The sequence below is a fragment of the Pinus tabuliformis genome, chromosome J (assembly GCF_031772625.1).
Source record: "Pinus tabuliformis cultivar Carrire ecotype Pingquan chromosome J, CPIR1, whole genome shotgun sequence".
NCBI classification, from domain to species: Eukaryota; Viridiplantae; Streptophyta; class Pinopsida; order Pinales; family Pinaceae; genus Pinus; species Pinus tabuliformis.
In genome coordinates, this window is record NC_142295.1 from 614,564,053 (window position 1) to 614,586,041 (window position 21,989).

Below are 21,989 nucleotides of genomic sequence, written 5' to 3' on the forward strand. Positions count from 1 at the left end.
TGATCTATTGAATGAATCCACTATGAGCAAGCTGCCACTTTTTGAAGGGAATAATGCCATAAATGTTGAAGCGCACATAAAGAAATTCAACAGTTTTATCCACAGATTTTCTCATTCTATTGCTTATAATCACGAAGATGTTTGAATGCAATTGTTTGTGCTTTTTTTAGAAGATGATGCTCTCAACTCATTTTAGGATAAAGCTGACAATGCCTTCGATTCTGAGATCCCTTCTTGATGCATTCTGTTGACCACTACCGGTCAACTACCCATGCAATACACCCCCTTTTCTTTGCAAAATGGGGTAGCACTTGATCGACATGTCCGTGCCATCCTGCAGTCATCAGCAGCTTGATCATTTTAATTGTAAACCCAGTCTGCATGTATGAATTGTAAATAATCTTAGCAGATATGAGTTGTTTATGTAAAATTGCCTAGGTGGACCTAACTTTCTAATGATAATCTACGTCCCGGAAGGTTTTTCGTCTCACCGATCTATGATCGGCAGAGTTTTCCTTCAGCCTGACCCCAAAGCCGAGATGCATTTTGTTATTAGAACGAATCCTAGTGTGTTAATCTGCTAGATTATAGTTGTGTCACAGAACTGGGTGGTTTATGAGGGTCTATGATAAAGGGGTTTTCCCCCTTAAGATGTAAATTGTAAAAGTCATGATGTAAAGTGTCTTGAGGGTTGGAAAATGTTTTAAATCCCCTCATGAGTCCTAAGTCCTAGGTCCTAGGAGATTTTTCCAAAGGCTAAGTTCGAGGATCCATTTTAAAATGAATTAAAAATTTAAAAAATAATAATTAAAAATTAAAAATAAAATTAAAAATTAAAAATTATAAAATATCAAAATTATAAAATAAAGCAAAAACCCTAAATAATAAAATAATAATATTTTGAGTGAATGCATGTCAAATATCATTTTTAATAAATCGACGGATGAGATCAAGAGATGTCTTGATTCTCATCAACGGTCGAGATCATTTCGACATGGATCACTCGAACTAGCCGATGGGATCATTTCCTTTAAGTAGGGTGCTAGGGGTCATTTCGGAGATAGGATCTATGAGTTTTGTACTGAAGAAGCTCTCTTGTAATCTGTTTTCTGGTTAACAAAAGAAGACTTTGGGGTCCAAATTTCGCTGGTGTTACTCTCTGGAAGTGCTGAGCTGTCTTATTTTCTGCATATTTTACTTTTCAGCCATTAATAATAGCTTATTGTAGAGTATTGTGAGCACAGGTATCTTGTTCACTTGCTAGGGTTTGAGTGGTGTTACGGTTTCTAAAGTAATGGCAGGTATCTCCATTACTTTTTGAGATCTAGCAGCATTTTTGCCCTCTTTACTGATGGTTGTTTTGAGCTGTGCAGAAAACCCTTACTGAAGAAGATTGGTGGGCGTTTGGGGAAGTTCTCGGCTGAACCAGCCAACTCCCGCAAGGACTTTTTGCTGAGCCCAGTTGGATTTGATCCTGGGTCTATCATTCAGTTTATTTTTCTAATTTGCATGAGAGATTTTCTGAAGTTCTTCACAGTGAAATCTGAAGTTGTTTTCGATAATATTTATGCTCTTATTGCTAAATCTGGCTGTTAAGGGACCAAAATCTGTAAATTAATCAAATTGTTTTGGGGTTTCAACTTTTGCTCTATACGCAGTCTTCATTAGGGTTTAGGGTTTTTAGGTTAGTTTTTGGCATATATTATTTTAGGCTTTCTTTTCTTTTTGCAAGTATAGGATTAGCTTTTCGGTAGCAAGGGTTTTGCAGAGGCTGCAAAGCATACATTAATCCTGGGAGAAATTTTTGGGGCGATCCATTCATATATCGGTGCATTGGCTGAGCAATCCCTGTCAAAAGAGGAAGGTTCTCTCTGCGTATGCACGAAGAATCATTCCCATCTGCCATCAAACGAAACTGCTGAATGCGTTAAGGGAAAAGCACGTGAGGGCATCGATTTATACTTTGACATTTTGAAATCACGTAAACTATGGGCGTATCCCTCTTACTGTTCTGCCCTCAGAGATCAGCTGTCACACCGTCGGCATAATTTCAAAGAAAAGGAAAGAAGGAGACAGCGTGGGTAAAACACGTGGACGGGTTAAGCGATTCATGAATTTTGGTAACAGATCTGATCGTTCCATTTACAAGTGCTCAGATTTCTCCATCGAAAGCAAAAAACGTAAGTCTCCAAGCTGCTCCGCACATCGTCCGGTTGACCTGCATTCACGACTGCTCATCACCATCGACTGAGGCAAGGTACACGTTCATTTTTGCCTTATGCTTGAAAACTGGGTCATGATTTTAACCGAGACATTTGCGTTCATCATATCTGGCTCAAGCTCAGCTCATCGTATTCTTCTGACCTGATTTCTATATTCCCTTTGAATAGAAATGTGTATGAGCAGGAGAGCTATAACGTGCAGCGTAACTCTTTTGACGGCTTGAGCCTTTCGGTTGTGATGCACATTCGAATAGTTTCGTTTTAAGTTTCTTAGAATTAGGGTTTTAGTTATAAATTCGATTTCCTTAAGTTTTAGCTGTATTATTAAACAGTTGCACTTTGAGGATTTCTTTTACGAACTCATAAAATCGTATAATTTTTCTAGTTTAGTTTTATTAAGTTTTTTTTAGTTTTAATTTTAGTTTTAAATTTGTGGCAAATTTTAGTTTACCTTTAGAATAGATTTTGAATTTCGTTATTAAAAAAAAAAAAAAAAAATTGAAAAAGGTATAAAAAAATATTGTGGAATTTTTCTTTTGCCAGATCCGGTTATTTTCAGGAAATTATCATGCTGAGATTCAAATTTATCGATGCGGAATGAATGTGTAACAACCCATCTAAATTGACCCATTAATAAAATTTTAAACTTTATATATATATAAATATATATACATTAAATTTTATAAAATATATAATTAGACTTTATAAATATAAAGTTATAAAATATATCATAATTAAAGTTTATAACATATTTAATGAAATGTTATAAGTAAATATCATTAAAAGTTTATAACATATATTTAATGAAATGTTATAACATTAAATTTTATAAAATATATAATTAGACTTTATAAATATAAAGTTATAAAATATATCATAATTAAAGTTTATAACATATTTAATGAAATGTTATAAGTAAATATCATTAAATGTTTATAACATATATTTAATGAAATGTTATAAGTAAATATCATTAAAAGTTTATAACATATATTTAATGAAATGTTATAAGTAAATATCATTTAAAGTTATAACATATATTTAATAAAATGTTATAAATATATATAGTTAAAGTTTATAACTTATGCAATGAAGTGTCATAAAGGATATCATTTAAACTATATATCACATATAATGGGAACGTTGTAAAATATAACTGGACTCGTAAAAGGCTATGCGTTAATCTACCTGAACCATCACTGAGACCATTAAATGATGGCGCACCCAACCAGCTTAGAAGTAATTAGCAGAGCGGCGCTGCCAGGACGAGTTATGAGTGAATTGAATTGCATGCAGAGAGGTGTCAAGGGGGAGAAGAGCGGTGGCCGGAAGCAGGAGGGTGGCCACCGCCGAGCCTGCCTATTTATATCGCTATTCTGGACCGATGCAGGGGTGAAAAAACGGGAGAAAAGGGCAGAGGAGGAGAGGCATAATTTCACCAGAGTCAGTTGAGAGAAGGGGGACTATCCATTGAAGAGCTTTGAGTGGTCTGAGGCTTTGGGCACGGAGGGACAGAGAGCTTCTGTGGAGAAGCTTTCTGGATTGAGCAGCTAGGTTTGCTCCGTCCGGTTGGGAGGTTTGGCCTCTCGAAAATTGAATCAAATTAACCACAGCATTACAACAGCAGCAGATTCACCAGACAGAAGCAGGATCAGCAGCAGTTAAGGTATGTACCGATTTAATGTTCAGGCTTCTGTATTTCAGATTTTAGTTCTGCGTTTGAATGTTTATTACACATGGTATCGGAGCCTGCGTTCAAAACCTTCGGGACCTCACAGGCCCTACGCAGCGGGAACTTCGTATAAACCCCTGTCTGTCCGAAAATATTTATTTCCTTTTACATATTTATTTCCTTTCACAAGCTGGTCAAGTTCCAGAAACCCTATATTAAGTCCTTCCCAATACAAGAACTTCGGTACATAAATCATACAGTCTGCGGTTGCAAAAGATTCGGGCCTACATCATAAACACGCGAGTGCAGACAAAAGAATTTACAGAAACGTCATAAACTATAGTAATATTCCGTAGCATATTATAATACGATTCTGTCGCTGCTCGTCTCCTTCTGTTCTTTCGATTCGCGGTGCATAGTTGCTTGTGTTTGTGGTTCCGTAAGATAATTGTGTCCCTTTCTTGCCGTTAAAAGTTTATTACAGAATGTTTTGATCATCTTGAAGATTAGCTGCATATGGTATCTGGTTAATGATTCATGATTTTGCGTGGTTGTTAAAAGGCATTCATCTCTTCAAAAAAATTTAAATTACTGGATATCGTTATTGAGCTCTGGTCATTATAAGAACTCTATGTGTTTATCGAATATCTTGCATATGTTCTAGTCATTTGATGATAAATGATTGCTACAAATGGTTTACATTTCTGAAATATTTACTAAGTGATCATTTAAAATTTAATCTCTTAAGGCACTGGTCTTTTAACTTTTAAATCCATCTAGTGCTTATCATATCGTGTCTCGTGTCTCCCAGCCCAACTGTTTGGCAGTTGGTCTTCATCATCTCATAGGGTCTACCCCCCTTAGCCGCGGGAGACAAGCTTAAACGGAGGGATCGGGGATCAGAGTGACAGCCCCCGATCTGAGCGTTGTCGTGTCAATCTGCGCGACAACATTTTTTGGCGTCGTTGCCGGGGAAATTGTTTTCTCGGCGTTTCAACGACAATCATCCTTCTCATTTTTATCTTTTCATCTAGCCCGGCAACGCCAACATTTTTTGGCGCCACTGCCGAGGATACTTTATTCTCGGTGTTTCAACGACTTTTTATCATCATCGTTCATCTTTCTATCATTCATTTGAGCCGGCAACGCCAACATTTTTTGGCGCCGTTGCCGGGGACAGAGTTTTTCTGTTCCTGAGTTTCATCGACATTCATCTTTCATCTTTCTCATCTCTCATTTGAGTTGGTAGATTCAACATTTTTTTTGGCATCATTTGGATCTTATCTTTCGTCATATCAGCAACTTCTCTACAGTTTGTTTCTTGTTTGGGTGGCGACTCCATTTCATTTATTTTCCCAGACAAGAAAGCCTTGCTTGTGTTTTCTTTCTGGATCTCAGAATCAGATTCATTGTTCAAGTGGCGACTCCACTCCTTTCATCTATTGATTTTCTTGAGCAGAGATCTCGTTCTATCATCCCTTATTATTCATCATGGATTATTCTTTTAAACCATGTCATTTTACTGACCGTCTCCATGATTTTCCGGAGGAGGCCATTTCCAAATTACCTGTGTTCTCGGGTGGTGATTCAATCGCTGTTAAAAGGCATCTAGGCTTGTTGGCTCATATAGTGATCATATATTGTAGACCCCCTCAGTTTAATCATGAAGATATCAAAATGCATCTTTTTGTCTTTTCTTTAGAGGGTGATGCCTTGAATTGGTTTAATAATTTTCCTAAGGATTCTTTCACTTCTTTACAAGACATTGTCAATGCTTTTAAAGATAGATATGATAATCCAAACAGCTTGCCTTCTGCCCCTAAAATTGTGCAACAGAATGAAAGTAATTTGATAAAAGGTCCAGCTGTCGGTGAAAGATTCCAAGACGATTCTTCATATCAGAATGTGTCATCCACCTGTACTATTTCAGATCAAGTCCATGATAGTGGAAAAGCAGGGACAAATGACAATGAAAAGGAGGATCAAAAGCAAATTATACAAGAACTAATGATGCTGGTAAAAAATATGGAGATCAATCAAACTAATTATGCCAATGATGTGAGAACTTTATGCACCCACCTTGAAAAACGTAATAGGGAGATGGAGATCATGCAAAATCAGCATGCTAAAGAAATTGAGGCCATGAAGACTAATCATGACACAGTAATTAGTTTCATGCAAAGCAAAATGTCAGGCTTAGAGGAAAATATGACGACCATGAAAGCTGATCATGACAGGAAAATTAATTTTATGCAAAACAAGTTATTAACTATGGATGAAGAAATGACTATCATGACGTTTGATCATAATAATCAGTTGGCCACCATCCAAGCAAATCATAAAGAAGAAATAAACTCTATGCAGTATTGCTTGATGAACTTAAAGGAAAAGACCGATAAAGTAATAAAAGATATGGAAGAAGACCATGTCAGGCAAATCAGTGCTATAAAGGTAGAACACTCTAGTCAGATAAATGCCATTAAACAATGGTCAAAGGATGAGAGAAACCAGGGGACATCAACAGATCAGGAGCCTTCTCATTTGCCGCAACAAATTCCATCTTATTATGAGGAGGTCATTGGTTCGATTGAAAGATGGTTAATTGAAGGTGATCCAGATAGACTAAAAGATGATAAAGATCAGATGCAGGATAAAGAAAGACATGTCACGCATATCTTACATACTTCATCTGATAGCTTTGAAACAGAAAGTTGCATGTCATCAGTAATACAACCTGCCACAAAGAAAAAGCGCAAGAGAAAGAAAATGAGAAGAAGATTTGATGCATCAGACGACCACAAGCAGCTTGATTTTCGAATAGGGAAAAGTCCTACCATATGCAGAATTGGACATGGCACATCCGACAAGCAGCCGACAGATTTGCCTGAAAGCAGGCAAATGCTCAGTATACACTATATTGAACACATCTGATGCCACGGGGCATCCTTTGTATTGTATTTCTAACCCTATTCCTTGTTTTTTCCGCATTTTCATTTCTGTTTTAGGATTAGATTTACTTTTCTAGATAGTTAATAAATGAAGAGCTTATATCTTTCATGTGCTTAATGTTATATGATGATTTTTTTTGGACGGACACTACTTATATTTTGTTGTGTGTTGCATGGATGCAGATTCTGGATTCTCACATTCCTGCAGTGCAGCAACGTGTCCCCAAGTAGAGCCAGATGTTGACCACTACCGGTCAACTACCCATGCAGTACACCCCCTTTTCTTTGCAAAAAGGGGTAGCACTTGATCGACATGTCCGTGCCATCCTGCAGTCATTAGCAGCTTGATCATTTTAATTGTAAACCCAGTCTGCATGTATGAATTGTAAATAATCTTAGCAGATATGAGTCGTTTATGTAAAATTGCCTAGGTGGACCTAACTTTCTAATGATAATCTACGTCCCGGAAGGTTTTTCGTCTCACCGATCTATGATCGGCAGAGTTTTCCTTCAGCCTGACCCCAAAGCCAGGATGCATTTTGTTATTAGAACTTTAGGAGAATCCTAGTGTGTTAATCTGCTAGATTATAGTTGTGTCGCGGAACTGGGTGGTTTATGAGGGTCTATGATAAAGGGGTTTTCCCCCTTAAGATGTAAATTGTAAAAGTCATGATGTAAAGTGTCTTGAGGGTTGGAAAATGTTTTAAATCCCCTCATGAGTCCTAAGTCCTAGGTCCTAGGAGATTTTTCCAAAGGCTAAGTTCGAGGATCCATTTTAAAATGAATTAAAAATTAAAAAAATAATAATAAAAAATAAAAAATAAAATATAAAATATAAAAATTATAAAATAAAGCAAAAACCCTAAAATAATAAAATAATAATATTTTGAGTGAATGCATGTAAAATATCGTTTTTAATAAATCGACAAATGAGATTAAGAGATGTCTTGATTCTCATCAACGGTCGAGATCATTTCGACATGGATCACTCGAACTAGCCGTTGGGATCATTTCCTTTAAGTAGGGTGCTAGGGGTCATTTAGGAGATAGGATTTGCGAGTCTTGTAAAGAAGAAGCTCTCTTGTAATCTGTTTTCTGGTAAATAAAAGAAGACTTTGGGGTCCAAATTTAGCTGGTGTTACTCTCTGGAAGTGCTGTGAGCTGTCTTATTTTCTGCATATTTTACTTTTCAACCATTAATAATAGCTTATTGTAAAGTATTGTGAGCACAGGTATCTTGTTCACTTGCTAGGGTTTGAGTGGTGTTAGGGTTTCTAAAGTAATGGCAGGTATCTCCATTACTTTTTGAGATCTAGCAGCATTTTTGCCCTCTTTACTGATGGTTGTTTTGAGCTGTGCAGAAAACCCTTACTGAAGAAGATTGGTGGGCGTTTGGGGAAGTTCTCGGCTGAACCAGCCAACTCCCGCAAGCATTTTTTGCTGAGCCCAGTTGGATTTGATCCTAGGTCTATCATTCAGTTTATTTTTCTAATTTGCATGAGAGATTTTCTGAAGTTCTTCACAGTGAAATCTGAAGTTGTTTTCGATAATATTTATGCTCTTATTGCTAAATCTGGCTGTTAAGGGGCCAAAATCTGTAAATTAATCAGACTGTTTTGGGGTTTCAACTTTTGCTCTATACGCAGTCTTCATTAGGGTTTAGGGTTTTTAGGTTAGTTTCTGGCATATATTATTTTAGGCTTTCTTTTCTTTTTGCAGGTATAGGATTAGCTTTTCGGTAGCAAGGGTTTTGCAGAGGCTGCAAAGCATACATTAATCCTGGGCGAAATTTTTGGGGCGATCCATTCATATATCGGTGCATTGGCTAAGCAATTCCTCTCAAAAGAGGAAGGTTCTCTCTGCGTATGCACGAAGAATCATTCCCATCTGCCATCAAACGAAACTGTTGAATGCGTTAAGGGAAAAGCACGTGAGGGCATCGATTTATACTTTGACGTTTTTAAATCACGTAAACTATGGGCGTATCCCTCTTACTGTTCTGCCCTCAGAGATCAGCTGTCACACCGTCGGCATAATTTCAAAGAAAAGGAAAGAAGGAGACAGCGTGGGTAAAACACGTGGACGGGTCAAGCGATTCATGAATTTTGGTAACAGATCTGATCGTTCCATTTACAAGTGCTCAAATTTCTCCATCGAAAGCAAAAAAACGTAAGTCTCCAAGCTGCTCCGCACACCGTCCGGTTGACCTGCATTCACGACTGCTCATCACCATCGACTGAGGCAAGGTACGCGTTCATTTTTGCCTTATGCTTGAAAACTGGGTCATGATTTTAACCGAGACATTTGCGTTCATCATATCTGACTCAGGCTCAGCTCATCGTATTCTTCTGACCTGATTTCTATATTCCCTTTGAATAGAAATGTGTATGAGCAAGAGAGCTGTAATGTGCAGCGTAACTCTTTTGACGGCTTGAGCCTTTCGGTTGTGATGCACATTCGAATAGTTTCGTTTTAAGTTTCTTAGATTTAGGGTTTTAGTTATAAATTCGATTTCCTTAAGTTTTAGCTGCATTATTAAACAGTTGCACTTTGAGGATTTCTTTTACGAACTCATAAAATCGTATAATTTTTCTAGTTTAGTTTTATTAACTTTTTTTAGTTTTAATTTTAGTTTTAAATTTGTGGCAAATTTTAGTTTACCTTTAGAATAGATTTTGAATTTCGTTATTAAAAAAAAAAAAAAAAAAAAATTGAAAAAGGTATAAAAAATATTGTGGAATTTTTCTTTTGCCAGATCCGGTTATTTTCAGGAAATTATCATGCTGAGATTCAAATTTATCGATGCGGAATGAATGTTTTGATCATCTTGAAGATTAGCTGCATATGGTATCTGGTTAATGATTTATGATTTTGCGTGGTTGTTAAAAGGCATTCATCTCTTCAAAAAATTTTAAATTACTGGATATCGTTATTGAGCTCTGGTCATTATAAGAACTCTATGTGTTTATCGAATATCTTGCATCTGTTCTAGTCATTTGATTATAAATGATTGCTACACATGGTTTACATTTCTGAAATATTTACTAAGTGATCATTTAAAATTTAATCTCTTAAGGCACTGGTCTTTTAACTTTTAAATCCATCTAGTGCTTATCATATCGTGTCTCGTGTCTCCTAGCCCAACTGTTTGGCAGTTGGTCTTCATCATCTCATAGGGTCTACCCCCCTTAGCCGCAGGAGACAGGCTTAAACAGAGGGATCGGGGATCAGAGTGACAGCCCCTAATCTGAGCGTTGTCATGTCAATCTGCGCGACAACACATTCAAAGATAAGTATGGAGATAAGAGAGAAGGTAAGTATTTGGTTAAGGAATTCAACACTATTAAGAATAGAGAAAATGAAACAGTGTTTCTATTGCCATTCCCATAGAGACAACTTCTATAGTAGGTACTTTAGCAGCAGGGATATCTACAATAACAACAATCATAGTAGAGACATAGTCTATTGATTCAATAGAACAACTATCAAAGGCCATGGGAGACTTATCTTTGAAGGATCAAGAAATTAAAAAACTCAAAACGCAGCTCCAAAAGATTCAAGAACAGAAATTAAATCTAATAATGCATATTTGGTTGAGATTCAAAAGAATTATAAGTTAACTCAGCAATCAGAAGTTTATGAGAATAAATATTTAATTTCACAAACTATTGCTCAAGCCAAAGAAAATATTTGGATTGACATTAATGCATCAATGACTGAGTTATGACCTTCAATTGAAATTATTTTTGAGCAGGAAAATTTGTTGCAGAGGTCAAAAGCAACAGTAGCAGAAATAAAAGATGACCTAGACCATAAGCCAGGAGATGCCAAAAGGATAATCAAAGTTTTAAACTCCAAGACAAAAGATGAACTTGAAGAATTCAACATTGAAGACAGAACTGAAGTTGTCTTGGAGGTGAGGAAAGTTTTAACTAAAAGGAATTTGATGCTACAACTTGAGAACAAGTGAAAATGAGGGTCCTGTATATATAGCCAAGTAAGTACCCTTTTATAAACAAGCATGTCTCTAAGACATGCCTTTTCATTATTAACTAACTAACCATTAGTTAATTTAATTATTATTTATTATTATATTTATATTATTATGATTATTATCTATTATCTGTTTTTATCTATTTTTACATAATTTATGTTCATAATAGATGCTCTATCCACGAGACCTATAGGGCTCTCACTGATGAGCATCTACCATGATTGTAAGGCTCAATTGCTAGTACTGATCCAGCTGGATATTGGTGGCCATCCACCTATTCCACCTAGACCCCCCAGTCAGTTTCATTTGTTTCCTTGTTTATTTAGCGTTTACTATTTTTAACACTTTTTCGGGTCCTAAGCTTTCGGAGCAGTTTTGAGTCTGCCCCCGCCGCCCCCTGCTCGGCTCGGTCGCGGGCATGGATGGGGAGGGAGTTGTGTGCTCCGTCCCCACCCACCCTAAACGGTGTTTTTTTGGGATCTGCTACAGGCCCATAGCTGTAGGCAGGGGCCTGCGACGAAACCTGTAGTACTTGGAGAGACCTTTCCAATAAAGTATCGTACGCCCCAAACAGAGATAATATGACCAAGTTACAACCCCGGGAAATTGGCTATCCAACTAACCCCAATGGGGCCCACAAACTCTTGGTGTTACATCTCCTAGGGTTAGGGTTTTTGTTGTTTCGGGTGTTCTCAGGTTTTTCAATGATAAATTGGCCCTTGAGCCAGCCTCATTGTAACACAATTCAGAGGCATGTAGCCACCACATCTCTTCTTAGAGATAAGCTACCAACACCCGAGCTATCTTATTTCCATTTTGTTTGTAAGCATAGTTCAGTGTTTTTCTATTAATGAAATGAAGTGTTTTTTTGCTGCATCACTGTATTTATGATTATATTTGTATGTTTTTGTGTTCTGTTTAAGTTCGGATCAGGTAGAGTATTACAAAGACAGGAAGGCCTGCAAGATCTTGGAGGGGGTACATGCAGACAAGCACTATCGAGTGATGGACGAAGTCATATACTATAAGGGGGCATATTTTTGGTGCCCAACTTGCAGTTGAGGGAGAGAGTACTCCACGCAGCACATGACTCACCATTGTCAGGGCATCAGGGGTTCAAAAAGACGTACATGGCAGTTCGGGAGAGTTTCACATGGAAGGACCTCAAGGGGGATGTGTTGAGGCATGTACAGGAGTGTGAGGCATGCCAGAGGAACAAAGGGGAGTTGACCCATCCAGCAACACTGTTGCATCCATTGCCCATTCCTAAGGAGAAATGGGAGAATATCTCCATGGACTTCATCATCAAGCTCCCCTCAGTGCAGGGCAAGGATTGTATATATGTGGTGGTTGATCGACTGACCAAATATGCCCATTTCTTCGCCATTCTGAACTGGTATTCAGCCTCACAGGTTGCGAAGTTGTTCTTCAGAGAGGTCTTCCGTTTGCATGGACTTCTGAAGAACATAGTGAGTGACAAAGATAGCCGGTTTATGGGAGGGTTGTGGTAGGAACTCTTCAAGTTGGTGGGTACTGAGATCACCCCGAGCACAAGCTATCACCCTTAGACAAATGGGCAGACCGAGCGTGTTAACCAATGGTTGGAGGGGTACCTCACGAACTACGTGACTGGGAAGCAGAGGACCTGGATTCGATGGCTGTGTTGATTTGGGGTAGCAATGGATGTGCTCTAGCCATGAAAATCTATGGAGAGGCTAAAGCACATGAGATCTCCAAGACCCAGAAATGGATTGGGTAGATTCTACCCAGTTAAAGAGATATTAAAATAATTAATATTTTTAATGGGTCCCTAAGTCTAAACTAAGGAAAATAAAAGTATTAATGGGTATTAATATAAAACTGTGTTAGGAGGTTCTAAATGACATGGATCAAGCCAAATCTAATCTTAGTCGTTGATTAGAGATGTAATCTCGGTCGTTGAAGACTCAACAGAAAAAGTATAAGAGGAGGCTTGAGGGTCAGTTGAAGATACACAAGAGGGATCAGTCATTCGATTTTCTAGAGCGAGGTTTGCTAAGAGAAATCGAATCAGTGATTAGAGTTGTAGAGAGGGGCAATGAGGACAAGGCAGAGATAATGTTGGAAGACCAACGCAATGGCAGGGATGGTGTTGGAAGACCAGCGCAGAGGCAGAGAGGCAGATGCAGAGCTAGAGGGAGCCACGCAGAGGCTAGCAGGGACAGCGCAGAGGCAAAAAGGGCATGCGTCATCCACGCAGAGGCTACAGGAGTGATGCAGAGGGTCAGAGAGGCTACGCAGAGCCTACAAAGGCTGATGCAGAGGCCAGGAGGGTTGACGTTGAGTTTTAGATTGTGTTGGAGAGGGTTTCGTGGGGCAAACTTTCCAAATATCTGCTTCAGAATAGAGAGGTACTACTGTGAGATTATTTTCTCTGTCGAGTGAGCCAGTTTGGCACCTAGTTGTACTCAGAAAGACTATGTTATGAATATAATTCATAACAATTAGATAAATAAAATAAATATTAATGTTAAATAATTAAATATTATTTAGGTTAAATAGTCATTAAATTAAGTGAAAAGGCATGTCTAAAAGACATGCCCATTCACGAAAGGTCACCTATTGAGGTATAAAAGCAGGGTCCTCATTGTAATCTTATATCATCTTATACAATTATATATATATATATATATATATATATATATATATATTATATTATTATATTAAATACCTGTGTATTTTTATATTAAAGTCTACAAGCTATCAATTCTTCTTGTTTCAGCATAAGTTTTTATGCTACAGTGGTATCAGAGCCCATAGGACACGATATAATCACGCGGGCCTTTGAACGTAATTCACCGCACAATGTGCCATTACGTTCATATCCTAATTACGTTGAACAGTTTAGTATTCAAGAAGTATTTCAGTGTTTAGAAAAGTCAATTGCAAAAGTTAAAGAAGCTCGAAAGGAAAATGATCTAGATAATGATTCAGATGAAGCTAAAGCAGATCAAGATGATGATCCAAATGAACTTGATGTTGAAAGTAAAAAAGAAGTAGCAGAAATGGACTCAGAAGAAAGCAGAGGCAGTCAAATTGAGCCCAAGCAGAAAAAGAAGGCAAAGCCTAAAATTCCTGCTAAAGGCAAAGAAAGCGTTTATGCAAAAGTCCCCTGCAGAATTCTTCGCAGAAAACAAAAACATCGTTGGTTTTGATAACGCGGGCAAGAGTCCTTATACGATGGTGCGCGAGCTTGTGGAGAATGCACTTGATTCTATGGAGTCCGTTGGCGAACTTCCGGCAATTAAAGTTACTATAGAGGAGATTACTAAGTCTACTTTTAATACCATGATTGGGTTAATAGATCGGGAGCGGGTGGATGCAGCATTGTATGGTGATTTTGAATCTAAGAAGGCTCGTGAGAAACATCTAGCTAAAGAAGCTCGTGAACAAGAGAAGCTGGAAAAGATTGTTGCACTTGGGAAGAAGCCTAAAGAGATGTCCACTACAAAGAGTCAGAAAGCCCGGGGCGAGACATCATTTTTCAGAGTGACTTGTAAGGATACTGGAAAGGGAATGCCACACGATGACATCCCAAATATGCTTGGAAGAGTGCTTTCTGGAACAAAGTATGGGTTGAAACAAACTCGTGGAAAATTCGGACTAGGTGCAAGGATGGCATTGATATGGTCCAAGATGAGTATTGGACTTCCAATAGACATTTATTCAGCAATGCAAGGCCAAAATTACATTTCATTTTGTAGGCTTGATATTGATATTCATAAAAATATTCCTCATGTTCATGTACATGAAAAGCGGGACAACAATGATAGATGGAATGGAGCAGAAATTCAAGTTACAATTGAAGGAAATTGGACAACTTATCGTTCAAAGATAATACAGTATATGCGCCAAATGGTTGTAATAACAGCATATGCTCAGTTTCTATTCCGATACATTTCAGCAACAATGGACAAGCATGTCACAATAAGATTTGCACGAAGGACAGATGTGATGCCTCCAATACCTATTGAAACGAACTATCATCCTTCTGCTATAGATCTATTACTTATCAAGTGCCTTATTGCAGAGACATCGAATGCACCATCTTCATCTGGAAGTATAACTATTAGGGACATAATTTCCTATCTAGAACGTGATCCAAATATGTCGAAGTCCAATTCCTTGTATTGCTTGTACGAGAGATCAAAGCATAGAAAGAAGAATTCCGCCGACACTCTATGAGAACAGATTTCTTGAATTAGTGGGAACAGATCACTCAAAGTACTTACCCTTGATTTTGGGTCTGTATTTCCAGCGGAAAAAAGGATTACTATTCCTCTGTTCAACCTACTGACGAGGCTTCCTAATCTGGAGTGTTTCCACCTGCATCCTCATCCACTCCCCGGCCACGCTGCCAAACCATGCTTCAATCTACTGTCACCTTTCCGTTGAGTATGTGTGGTCTGTCGCTACCTATTCAATCTCCATTCTCCACGTTCCCCTGCTATCCACATTGTCACCACCCAAAGCGTTTGCTGACCACGCTCATACACGGGAAATGACGTGCTGTGGAAAGCACGAACTGGCAACTCAGTCAACAATTCCATTTTTTTCTACGCATTCACTGTAAACAAAAAAGGGGGAATGGGTCATACCGGATCAGTTTACTTGTGTACGCTGGATCATACAATATGACAAATCAATTTACATGTGGTCGTGTCGTTTGGACTTCGGTCGTGCCATTTGAACAATTATATATATATATATAAATTTGAAAAAAAAAAATATTCCAAGGTAATATTAGTGATGAGCTACATGATGAAACGATGCGCAGATTATATGCTGAAAAGACAACCACCACAAAGACAATTCCCAGCATTAAAGCTTTGAGGATAAAACTTCTGAAGGAAGAGGCTATGTTATGAATATAATTCATAACAATTAGATAAATAAAATAAATATTAATATTAAATAATTAAATATTATTTAGGTTAAATAGTCATTAAATTAAGTGAAAAGGCATGTCTAAAAGACATGCCCATTCACGAAAGGTCACCTGCTGAGGTATAAAAGCAGGGTCCTCATTGTAATCTTATATCATCTTATACAATTATGTATATTAATAAATTATTATATTAAATACCTATGTGTATTTTTATATTAAAGTCTACAAGCTATCAATCCTTCTTCTTTCAGCATAAGCTTTTATGCTACAAACTGCATAATAATATAACCCTCAGAATTGCTGCATCGGTTTTCCCACGTTAGGGTTTTCTAGGGACAGTTGTCCAAAAATAACAATGTCACTTGTGGGTTTGTCTATTTATTTCAGCGATTGATCTGTAGATGGTTGAGACTGTATTGTGTTTATTTTAGTGTTTATATGAGTAAATAACTTGTTAGTAATTAAACAAGTAGGTGAAATAAACCAGAGAATACAGATAAAATTTCTAACGAGTAATACTTAGAAATTTCAACATGGTATCAGAGCGTTGCAGATCACAGGAGAGCTAAAGGCACCAACTAAATTAGAGCATTTGCAGCAGAAACAACGGTACCGAGTGACAGAAGTTGTTCCTAGCAGAAAGCAGCAGAGAAGGGTTGACGCAAAGGGCCTACGTCATCAGTTCGAGCCAGAGAGGCCAGCGCAGAGGCTAAGGAGGGCAGAAGAGGCTCACGAAGAGCCACGCAGAGACCAGAAGGGTTGACGCAGTTGGTTAGTGGAGCAATTCAGCCAATGTCGGGATTGCGCAGAGCCTAGACGCTCAGTCCTTCAGTTGCTGGGGCATAGGAAGCTGTGGGTAGATTGCGGAAGTGAAGCTGGTGGGGTGTTGTTGCTGTCGAGACATAACATTACCTAACGGGGCAAAACCAAGGTAGAGGGAGTCGCTACCTAGGCGGATTTCCAGCCAAGGAATCCAGATCAGTGTTGAAGAAGCATAGGAGATCAGAGAGGTACGGCTCGACGATTCGTAGGAGGATTTCCAAGAGGGAAATCGAGACCCAGAAGGAGTCTAGAAGAGAAATTCCAGGAGGGAAGTAGCGACTCAGAGGGAGTCGAAGAGAGAACTTCTAGAGGGAAGTAGAGACTCGGAGGAGTCGAAAAGAAGAGCAGAGAAACGGCCATAAACGGACTGAGGGATCAGAACAAGTTGGATGGGGCATCCAACTTTGTCATCTGGAAGATCATGATCCTATCCGTTCTAGATAGACATCGCATCGAGTCCTTTGCTTTGAGAACCGAGGCTATCCCAGTTGACCCAGCTAAAAATGAAAGGTATGAGGATGCAATGGCCAAGGTGAAATGCATAATCCTTGATGGGGTCAGGGATCATGTGGTCCAGCATATTACTGAGAAGGAGACGGCAAAAGAAATGTGGGACACTTTGAAGATATTGTATTAGCACACTTTCGTGCAGAGGAAGATGCTACTGGAGAATCAGTTGCAGTCATACCAGATGCAGAAGGGGGAGTAGATAGATCACTTCCTCGGCAGGTTGAAGGAGATCTGGTACCAACTAACTTCCATAGGGGCCACACCGGATCAGGAGTTGATGGGTGAGGACCGCTCTAAACGCAGTCTCTGAGGAGTGGGAAATATTCGTCCAGAGTATTCTGGGCAGAGCGAATCTTCCAGATTGGGAAGAATTGTGGGCGGCTCTTCGCCAAGAAGAGATCAGACGGCTGAACATGACAGGAAGTAGCAGCAAAGGAACCCGAGTCAAGAAAGAGGAGAAAGAGGATGCAACTCTGGCATCTGCAAGAGAAGAGAAAGAAAAAGGACCTCTCCAAGATAAAGTGCTTCAAATGTAGGGAACTGGGGCATTATGCGAATCAATGTCCGAGGAAGAAGAATAAGGCAGAGGTGTCTGACTCCAAGGAAGCACCAGCGAAGGCAGAAAAGGAGGTAGAGGAGGATGACAATTGTGCCATGAGTGCTCATGTACCTCTAGAGAAGACGTGGGGAGATATCGAGCCGTAGTTAGGAAGACTACATGCGATGAGGGGCAAGATCCTTGAGGTACCCAAACTCTTGGATCATACCTGGCTACGAGAGCCCCGAAGTGAGAGTAGCAGGATGGCGAATGTCGGTAGAAACAGATGCGGATGAAGCGGCAGAGAGTGCTAGAAGTGCAGTAGTCCCTGGCAGCGCAGAGAGGCTTGCAGCAGTGCGAGAGGCACAGAGGAGGTTGCAGCAATGCAGGATGGCACAGAGAGGTTTGCAGTGGTGCGAAAGGCACAAAGTTATTGTAGCAGCACAGAGGCAGCAAAGGGAGCAAAACATAGTAGCAGAAAGAGCTTCAGCATTGGGAGGGTTTCTAGCCTAACAAGGATGTCAGTGGTTGGGTGGATCAGTTACTTACTTTTCGATAACTAAGTTGCAGTGCAGTAGCAGTAGCAGTAGCATGATGCAGCATGATGAGAGAGAACTGCAGTGTAGATGCAGTGTTGGGAGAAAGGACCAGTGGCGGCACGGATTCAAAGGGAGCTATTGTACAAATGTAGCAGTTGCTGTGACAGAGCCATGGGCAACAGTACATGATGCAGCAGTGCAGAGGATGTTGGCCGCAGAGGCTTAGCATCAACACAGGTACCGGTGTCATATAATCAGGGTGATGCTCAGTGGCAGAGTATTACTAGAGCACAGTCCACGCTAAGAGTGGGTGTTGATTTGGGGTAGCATTGGATGTGCTCTAGCCATGAAAATTGGTGGAGAGGCTAAAGCACATGAAGTCTCCAAGACCCAGAAATGGTTTGGGTAGATTCTACCCGGTTAAGGAGATATTAAAATAATTAATATTTTTAATGGGTTCCTAAGTCTAAACTTAGGATAATAAAAATATTAATGGGTATTAATATAAAACTAGGTCAGAAGGTTCTAAATGACATGGATCAAGCCAAATATAATCGTAGCTGTTGATTAGAGATGTAATCTCGATCGTTGAAGACTCAACAAAAAAAGTATAAGATGAGGCTTGAGGGTCAATTGGAGATACACTAGAGTAAGAGGAGGCTTGAGGGTCAATTGGAGATACACTAGAGTAAGAGGAGGCTTGAGGGTCAGTTGGAGATACACCAGAGTTAATTTTCTAAAGCGGGGTTTGCTAAGAGAAACCGAATCAGTGATCAGAGTTGCAGCAAGAGGTAGTGAGTACAAGGCAGAGAGGCAGAGATAATGCCGGAAGACCAGTGCAGAGGTAGAGAGGTGAACGCAGAGCGAGAGGGAGTCACGCAGAGGCTAGTAGGGACTGCGCAGAGGCTGCAAGAGTGACGCAGAGGGTCAGAGAGGCTATGTAGAGCCTCAGAAGGCTATCGCAGAGGGTTGCAGGCTGACGCAGATGCCAGGAGGGCTGACGCTGAGCTTCAGATTGTGCTGGCGAGGGTTTCGTGGTACACACTTTCTGAATATATGCTTCTGAATAGAGAGGTACTATTGCCAGATTATCTTCTCTATCAGGTGAGCCAGTTTGGCAACCAGTGGTACTCAGAAAGGCTACATAATAATATAACCCTCAGAATTGTTGCACCGGTTTTCCCAAGTTGGGTTTTTCTGAGCATGATTGTCCAAAAATAACGGTGTCACTTGTGTGTTTGTCTATTTCTTTCAGTTGTTGATCTGTAGATAGTTGAGATTGTGTTGTGTTTATTTCAGTGTTTATATGAGTAAGTAACTTCTCAATAATTAAACAAGCATGCGAAATAAACCAGAGAATACAGATAAAATTTCTAACAGGTAATACTTACAAATTTCAACAGGCTGCACTTGGGTAAATACTGCTACAACACCACCCATCACATGTCTATTGGTATGACCCCATTCCATGCCTTGTATGGTTATGATGCATTGTCTTTTGCTGACATTGTTTTTGGAGCCAGGGCGGCCCCAAAGGCCAAAGATTGGATCCTGGAGAGCCAAGACATTCTCAAGGCTCTCAAGGACAACTTAGTGACAACACAAAATCAGCAGAAGATGTACACTGACAAGCACCGGACTGAGAGACATTTTGACGGGGGGGACATCATGTATCTTCGGCTACAGCGAAATAAACAGTCTACCTTGAAGCAAAAAGGAGTCGAGAAGCTACAGCCGCATTTCTATGGGTCATACAAGGTGGTCATGAGAGTTGGAGAGGTGGCCTACGAGTTGGAACTTCCCCAAGGGAGCAGGATTCACAACATCTTTCATGTATCATGCCTCAAGAAGGTGTTGGGACAACAGGTGACAGCAACTGTAGAGTTACCCCCTCTGGATGACGAGGGACATCTAGTTTTGGAACCGGAGGCCATCCTGGAGACTCGGGAGAGGAAGCTAAGGAGCAGAACCATCAGGGAGTTTTTGGTGCGATGGAAGAATCTGCCAGATGAGGATGCCACATGGGAAGGTGAACACATTTTGGAGCATCCAACATTGAAGTTGTTTGAGGACAAGCAACATTTGGAAGGGGAGAACTATAATGTCACTTCCCACATTTGTAACAGATTTTAGTCTCCCGAAATTTTGCTTATTAGGAACACATGCATTTTTTTCTTATGGACTTAGGAGAAAAGAGGTTGAATTATATCACTAGTGGAAGGTGGGGGCCACCCATGTGGGGAAAACCACACTTGGGCAATTCAAATTGCTTTGGAGGGAAAATCGAATGGCTAGGGAGAGGGGCCCACATGGGGAAGGAAGGCTCACGAAGTTATAAGGAGGAGGAACTCCCCAACTCAAGGCATCATTTGTCTATCGAACTCATTTGTGTTGCTCGAGCTGCTTAGTCGAGTTACCAGTTGTTTAGCATCGAGTTTTCCAGGCGGGAGACTCAAACCTTTCTTCGGGGGACTTCAAGTGCCACCCTATGAAGGCAATTCGTACTACCTTGGAGGAGAGCCAGTGGAGTTTCATAGTCACATCACTCAGCCTTTGTCTCAGTGAGTGCGTGTTTCTGGAGGACGCAAAAGCGGAATACATAGGTGTTGTTTGTGGGTTCATCCGGGTAGCAATTGCCGGGGGAGTTTGGGCATTGGAGCTACAGTGGAGGATCAGCCTTTTGGGAGAGTTTTGGAGCAGGAGATTGCTGCATTGGAGCAGTTCGATTTACAGTCACCTGGGCCTGCACAGAGAGCCATCACTGGGCACACGTGGGAGTTGGAGGAAGGAGTTGTAGAGCTGGAGTTGGCCGGGAGAAGTAAGGGAAACCTTAGTGGGGAGCATCTCAACACTTGGGGGTGATTTGGGGGACATTTCCAGCCAGCTACAGGCAGGTCGTACTTTCCAGTGTGAGGAGGAGGATGTGGTGCTTGGAGGCCGAATTTTGGGGGTCAGAACTAGGCCAAACCCTTTCTGGGTTTTGGTGGGTTTTGGTTGAGGAACTAGGAGCTAAAGTTGCAGCATTTTCTAAGCACGGGAAGTGGAGTTTCCAGCACATCCTTTCCAGCAGGCAATGTAGTTTCTGGGCAGCACAGAACATCTTTGGAGCAGCAATTGTGCAACCATTGGGTTGTTGTTTACTCACCTAGGTTTTGTCATGCTTGTCCATTGAGACAAGCCCAAGTGCACCATTCCAACACTATTGTACTTGCTTCCAGAAGAATTAATAATATGGCTCAGATGGTTCTTATTTGCAGTGTTTTTATGGGTGTTTGTTGATAGTTTCTCGTTTTCTGGTGTTGGATTTGTTTATTGCTTTGTATATCACTATTCATCCTAGTTAGGAACATTACATTGTCTTCATATAGCAGCAGAGGAAGTGGAAGAAGTCTGGAAGTGCTTCATTCTTGAACGACTAAGGAGCAACAAGTAGGCAATTGATGAAGACCCTATGTGTTGACTCACTGATGGACTAATGATCAGCTAGAGGGCAGATTGGAGCCGTACTCAGTGACCGAAAGGAGAAAGATTCATTGATAGCGGCAAATTGGTGTTAATTTTTACACTGCTTTATGTTGTATAAATTACTTTAGCCCAATTAAATTCTTCAATTAGCAATCTTTTCAACAATAATTAATTATTCCATTCATCAACAGTAATTGAAGATAAAATAGTGAATGTAATGACCAATTGGAGACAATCAACACGTCAACAAGAGACACATTTTTTGTCAAAGATTAGGGGAAAACCCCACAAGGGGGAAAAACTTTTGTAATTCTTCTTTTATTAGATTGTCATAAAATGTTCAACAAAGAGT

At 39.8% G+C, this 21,989-nt stretch overlaps 1 protein-coding gene and 1 pseudogene across 5 annotated transcripts in view; one reads left to right on the forward strand and one right to left on the reverse strand.

The window, feature by feature from the left end:
* LOC149228455 (uncharacterized) overlaps positions 1-21,989 on the reverse strand; it is a 437,914-nt gene that overhangs the window by 149,465 nt on the left and 266,460 nt on the right. The gene's annotated exons all lie outside the window — the stretch shown is intronic.
* LOC149228456 (DNA topoisomerase 6 subunit B pseudogene) lies at positions 13,881-15,060 on the forward strand (annotated as a pseudogene).